General features: G+C 36.2%; 1 long non-coding RNA gene across 1 annotated transcript; it reads right to left on the bottom strand.

Moving 5' to 3' along the window:
• Positions 1 to 3,168: 3,168 nt before the first annotated feature.
• Positions 3,169 to 6,434, bottom strand: LOC124870634. The gene is made up of 3 exons (XR_007038845.1): positions 6,400 to 6,434; positions 5,849 to 5,935; positions 3,169 to 3,398 (listed from the first exon to the last, which is right to left on the bottom strand). It is a non-coding gene; the product is annotated as an uncharacterized LOC124870634 (long non-coding RNA).
• Between the last annotated feature and the right edge of the window lie 323 nt (positions 6,435 to 6,757).

Genomic DNA, 6,757 nt, shown 5'->3' on the forward strand with positions numbered 1-6,757 from the left:
AGCTAACGCCAAATGAGGCAAGACGCAGCACAGTTCCCAAAACACGAAATAACTCCCGAGTCAATGCATGAGACATTATATAATCATTACACATACAATTCATTTATTTAATCTTAGAAAAACTCTTACCTTAGTAAAGGCAGCTTCCCGCTTTCCCTTGAAAAAAGTACTGCTGCTCCGGTCAGGACTGACAGTTGAAAACTACAGGTCTCGTGAGAATTTGAATTCCCGCTCTTTTCGCACAAAGAAATGTCAGGCCACGTACATTGAAACAATGCTTAGTTAACGTTGGCATTTCAACCTAAATATATCCGTGTTGATTCATTGTTGATTCAACAACTGTTTTTCAACCATTGATATTCCATGAGTGATTAAACATGGAATAAACATTGGCTTTTCAACCTCAACCAAAAATAACCAATCTGACCATAAATCAATGTTGAATTAACATCTTTTGCTCTCTGGGATTATATGGATTACTTCCTAACAGACTGATATTTTCCAGCATTTATTTCTGTTAATTATCATGATTGATTATTTTTCATATACAGCTAAGAAAATTATTACAGTTGTACATCAATTTGGTCAACTATATATATATATATATATATATAATAACAAAATTACTGTAAAGTATGTTGGAAATTATGCTTTAAATTATTTATTTTCTAAAGATACTTTTAATCTGACAAATGGTCTCATTAAAACACACTATATTTTGCAAAGATGTACCTGTATCTGAATTATTACATAATGTTAACTACTTTCTCTTAGATGATATACAAACACCACAGCTGTACTTTACATGTTAAGAAAATATTGAAAAATAAATTAATGGATAAATTACAGATTGTGTGGGATTAATAGGCCTCCCACACAATATGTGGGATGCCTTATTGTTGTTCTTGCCAACAATAAGGTCCACAAATAATCGTATATTGACATATCACTAATATTATGAAAAACATAAAAATGTAAGAATCTCACTTGGAAGGACTGTGATCAGATTATACCTTGAACTCAAAATGTTAAAAAGGCTAATATTTCATAAATTCACACTGATTTAAGAAATAAAAATGATTATTTGTAATTATATTTATTTTATGTGGAAGGATAATGGTGAAATTAAAACTATGATTTCAATCTCTCGGTCTGTCTCTCCTCCCCTACCCAACCTATAATGCAGAGAGAAGTATGAAGGATCCCAGCATTGACAGAGCCGTGGCAGCTTGTAAGAAGATTGTGAGTTCTTTCTCCAACAGCTGGAAGAGGCAGCGGACACTGCTGGAGGCTCAAAAAAAAGAGGGAACAGCTCAACGCAAGCTCATCACAGAATCTCCCACGAGATGGGGGTCCAAACAGAAAATGATCCAGCGGGTGTTGGAGCAAGAAAAGCCCATCAACCAGGTCTTAGCTGCTGACCGATCAACAAGGCACCTGGTCCCCACATGGCAAGATCTACAGGTTCTGGATTGTGTGAGCAAAGCCCTGGGTCCTCTGGTCGAGTTCACTGATGCTCTGTCTGCTGAGGACTATGTTACTATCTCATGCTTGAAGCCTGTCCTTCAGCTGTTCAACAGTAGCATTCTTCTCATGAAGGAGAACGACACAGAACTGACAAAATCCATAAAAAGCTCAATACTGGAGTACTTGAACAGCAAGTATGAAGAAGACCCAGTGGTTGTGGAACTAATGAATTTGGCAACCATGCTCGACCCACGGTTCCACAGTTGGTACATGGACCAAGAAAAGAGCCAGGTAATCATAGACAGAGCAGTCACAACCGTGGAGTTATTTCCCACCACAGTACCAAGTTTTTTAAGCATGCTTTTTCTTTATTTTAAAACACATCTGTATTTTTTGTTTTGTTCTTGGTTTTTTTTTAGCATAATGTTTGTCTGAAGCTTCTTATGAACTGTGTTAGGAGCAAATATGATCTGAGGTAAATTAGGAGCTGTGAACTAATCATTTTAAATCTGATTATTGTCCAAGCAGAAATAATACACTAATATTTTTGGGGATATTTAGCCAATCCTTCAATCTTTATAATGGAATAAAGACAATTAAAATCCTTTATTTTAGGAAAAAAAAAGAAATTAAGGTCTTCTCAACACTAAAGAGGATGGTCGGCTCAAACTCCAGTCTCCTTGTTTGATTTCTTAGGGTTTAAAGATTAAAAGAATACCTAGGAGTACACAAGGTACACAAGGTAATTTCAGATTACTAAGAAATAAAATATTGGAACATTTATCAGCATTTAGATTATTAAAGAGGGGTTCTAGTAATAATTTTCTCCCCAACTCTCAAAATTCAAATAGCCCAAATTACAGAAAATGATTTCTGTTCTCCTTTTGAAACACTATGTGGGAACAAAGTCCAGTTTGGAGTCAAGCTTCTTGGCTTCATTTCTGGTTAAGTTTAACACTGCATAAAAACGTCAACGCCGACTTAAAATACTTCTTTGCATTTAACCTGAGCAGAGAAATTCTTGAATGCAGCAGCGATTAAATTGAGCCAAACAAAAAGAGAATTATAACAGTAACCCTCAGGATTGTAGTTATTATTATTACAGAGTTACAGTACAAAGAATTGGCAAAAGGTTTCAGCATCAGTAAATTTGGATTCATGTTAGAGAAAACTGTTGCTGTGCTTCTAAATAGTTTGAGATCTCTGTGGACTATGTGCACTCATCTTAAAAAGGATCCTGACGATTGTCATTATAAAATCGATCAATTATAGCATCAAAAGATATGGCTGAGAAAACATATTCTGAAAAGAGATTGTTAAAAATTTCTTTGAATTCTTGAAGCTTCAAATTTGGCCATTTGTCTGTCTTGGATGTTTTGTGTTTGTTTGGCCATCAATCACTGGATCCCTCAATAGATCCAGACAGATAGAACAGCAGAATGTTTCTTGATCCATAAGATCTAGCTTTATACTTCCATACTTCCTGAGAACATATTCTAAGCGTTTGTTTGTACAGAGGAATGTAGTCTGGTTACACCAACCGTCAGTTCCAGAGCAAGAATGTCGAACGACCGGTCAGGTGTTGCTTGAGAGCAGCAAGAAGAGGAAGGAATGCCAGACTTTCTCAATAGTGTGACTTGAAATAGTCTTTCAAATATGATGTACTTTTACCATAAAGCTTTAAATTGTTGTAAAATGTAGTTTTTTACTTTCATTAATTTCAGTTTATTCAGGCCATCACTAATTCATTTTTATGTGTGAGGACCTAAAGGTGGCAGGGTCCTCTCTGGGAGAACAGGTAAATGCAGAGGTGAGTCGTAGTCTGCCCCCTCTGGTAGCACAAGGAGTTGCAGAGGAGGGTGATCCTTGCCCCCCTCTTAAAGCACACTGAGATGATAGAAATGTTTATGTCTCCATCCATCTTCTTCTTGCTGAAACATAGAGGAGGGCCACAGTTTAAATTTAACATAAATTGCTGCTTATAAAAACCTTTATTCACCTGAATCTTTCTCTGTGTCCTTTTAAGTGTTTTTACTCATTTTATGCCTCTATGTGGAAAATATTTCAACCAAACTGATCTTTCTTCTCTCCTGTTTGGTCAGTGGAAGATATTTCCTTAAACTGAGTCGGGTTCCATCTTTTAGGAACGACAACCCTCCCACTAACCATGTTGAGGACAAAGTAAACATTCACAGTTGTGAAAAAAGGACACCCTACAACCCTAAGACCTTTGAACATGGATATTTAAAATGAATTATAACAAATTGAGAATTTAGGAGGAATATATTAAAACTTATTTTAAAATTGTCTAAAAAATGGAATAAAACTTTCTGAAAAACAATTAACATTGATTTCTAGTTGAAGGGACTAAAATCACACACAGGGGTATCACAGCAGGCGCACATGATGGGAACATGATTACTAATCATGTTGAAAGTGGTTTGTCTTGTTTAAGCCTCAAACATTTAGCTTGGTGTGCCTCTGATTGTTGAAGTGAGTGAACACTACAGTAAAACTGATCATAAGAACTACCTGAAGCCTTCAGCAAGAAGATTGTAGCAGCTTCTGAGTCTGGAAAGGGATTTGGGGTAATTGGGTTTTTGAAGGCTGAATGTGTTACACCCTATTAAACACTAATGTCATTGAAACAATCAGAGAAAAATGAAATTTACCATTATTATATCAACATAATGTTCACAGTAAGTTTAATGCAACACACTGACATGTTTACATAAATCCATGGTTGACCCATTTGACTCCCTCAGTCCTTCATTACTTTCACCTTCCTCCAAACGTACAGAACTCAGCAGAAGAGGATTTTCTTGCTCTGCCACCTTAACTTAAGACCAGTTCAACCAGAAGCTGAAGGTGTTCCCATTAAATCAACTCACAGATTTTAAACTCATGTCAAAGGCTTTTTTTTTAGTTTTTCATTTAGCTTTTTTTTCTGCCCTTGTACTTAAAATTGTTTGTATTTTATTATTATGTTATTTAATTAGTTGGATTTGTGTCTGGTTGATTACTCATTTTGTCTCTCATTGATTAACTGGATGAATAAAGTTAAACTACAACAAAGAGAAAATCAGCTTGAAGCTATTTTTTTTTTTGTAGTTGGACTCTACAGTCAAGCTTGGACTACGTTTTGTTTTTTTTAGCTCCATATTTTTTACTTTACTTGTAGAGTTTGTGGTCCTGATGCACCAAAGCAACTGTGTAACAATTGCTGGCATCTAGTGGTCGCCTGTTGAGATCTGGATATTTAAAGTTGTATGCTGGGGAGGAAATAAAAACTCCTTTGTCCTGTGATAAAGTATTCAGTACTCTGATGTTTGTTCTTGTTTTCTGTCTTTGAAAAAATCATTTAAATAGCACCTTTCACAGGTCAAAGACCACGTTGTGCTTTACAATAAATACATGTAACATCACTAAGCATAAAACGGGTTAAAAGCCAGTTTTAAAAAATGGGTCTTCATCTGCTTCGTGAAAGAATCAACAGAATCAAGACAGAAATCTGGGGGCCACAACTCTATTGTGGCCCCCCGCTATTGAATGTTCTTATGGAGAAACCTTATGTACACAAGCACACTCACACATCCACAGATGTTTGGATTGAGGTGATTACAGAAACACAGATGTATCTGTGCATAGAAGCTTCTTGTAGGGTGTTATCTATTCTCTTTATCCTTCTTTCTCTCCTCTATTCTTATCTCCTCTCAATTTTAACTTTCTGACTTACCTCTCTGCTTTCGTTCTTATTTTTTCCCCTTTCATTTCCATCTCCATGTCCATTGCATTTGAAATAATCCCACAGTAATTTCTAATAAAGTTTTTTTTTAATAAATATCAAGTGGAGCATTATAGAGAAAGCCGTAATGCTTGTGGACATATAAATGCCTTATTATTAGTAGTGTGGAAATATAAATGCCTTATTATTAGTAGCTAAGACTAAGATATTTTTGGGACTCTGCTGTTTATAGATTGATTTTAATGAGGAGTTTTAGTTATGCTTTTGATAGTTAGAAAAAAACCTTAACAGTAGCCTCTAGTATTTAACACAATGAGTGTTCATTATTCAAGGTTAAGGCTTGCAGGTGTTTTCTGTCTGTATCCGGGAGTGTATGTGGGGAGGTGTGCTACTCCTCTCTGTGCTGGTCGAAACGTCTGATAACTATTCTACCCTGAAACTTCCTGAAGACGTTTGGGAAACAATTCTTTAATTAAATAATGAAATGTATTTCTGTTTTTTTATGATGTTGCTGGGGAGACATCCACAGATAGAATGATTGTGTTAGGCTGTGTGCAGCGTTGGACCCCAGAATGCAGACAAGCAGGCAGCATGATGGTAAGTGAAAAAATATTTAATAACAAAAACCTCACTCACTAGGAGGCAGGAACCAAAACAATAAACGGACTGGCAAGACCGGCTTGGCGTGAACAGCAGGACATAAGCATGATCCAGAAAATGATTCTGCAAAGAATAAACAGAACGGAGGTGTATATAAGGAACGGGAACCAGGTGAAGAAAGGAGCCAGATTAGCTTGGAGCAGGTGAACTGAATAAAGTTAATTGACAGGAGAACAAAACGTGGCTGGAGCAAAACAGAGACTCTTGAACACAAACTAACAGAAACTAGAAAAACATGAAACTAAAGCAACCAGATCCAAAAACCAAACTTGACAAAACATGAACAAGACGACAAAACTAAAGCATGACCAGAAGCATGATTCAAAATCTAACAATAATAATAATAATAATAATAATAATAATAATAATAATAAACAGAAGAACGATTCAAAACCTTAAATGTGAAAAACATATAACAAAACCCGAAACCAAAACCAAACAACCCAAAATCATAACAGATTGTGTATGTAACTGAAAAAAAGGTGCTGGACAGCAGCGTGGGGAATAAAATGTAATGAAACACAGACCCAGTCAGACGTTTCCAGGTAGCAGTGTAAGTGTGATGTCTCCCTTGTCATGGTATGACATCCTTGGACTTGGTTTGTGTTTTTGTATTAACCGTTCTTAGGTCTATGGTTTCCTTTATTGTTAATTAGTTCCACCTGTCCCTTATGCCTCCATGTCTCGTTGCCACACCTGTTCTTAGTTCCTGTGATTACCTGCCTTTGTTTTCTCCCTGTATATTAGTTGGTCTGTGTTCTTTGTTCCCCGCTGGTTCCTCCGTCACTATTCCTCGTTCACTACCCTTGTTTATGCTCAGTTTTGCTACGTTACAGAACTATGTACACATGTAAGTTTTTGGCTCGACTCATGTTTGTACTTGTT

Source organism: Girardinichthys multiradiatus, chromosome 6 (genome assembly GCF_021462225.1).
Source record: "Girardinichthys multiradiatus isolate DD_20200921_A chromosome 6, DD_fGirMul_XY1, whole genome shotgun sequence".
NCBI classification, from domain to species: domain Eukaryota; kingdom Metazoa; phylum Chordata; class Actinopteri; order Cyprinodontiformes; family Goodeidae; genus Girardinichthys; species Girardinichthys multiradiatus.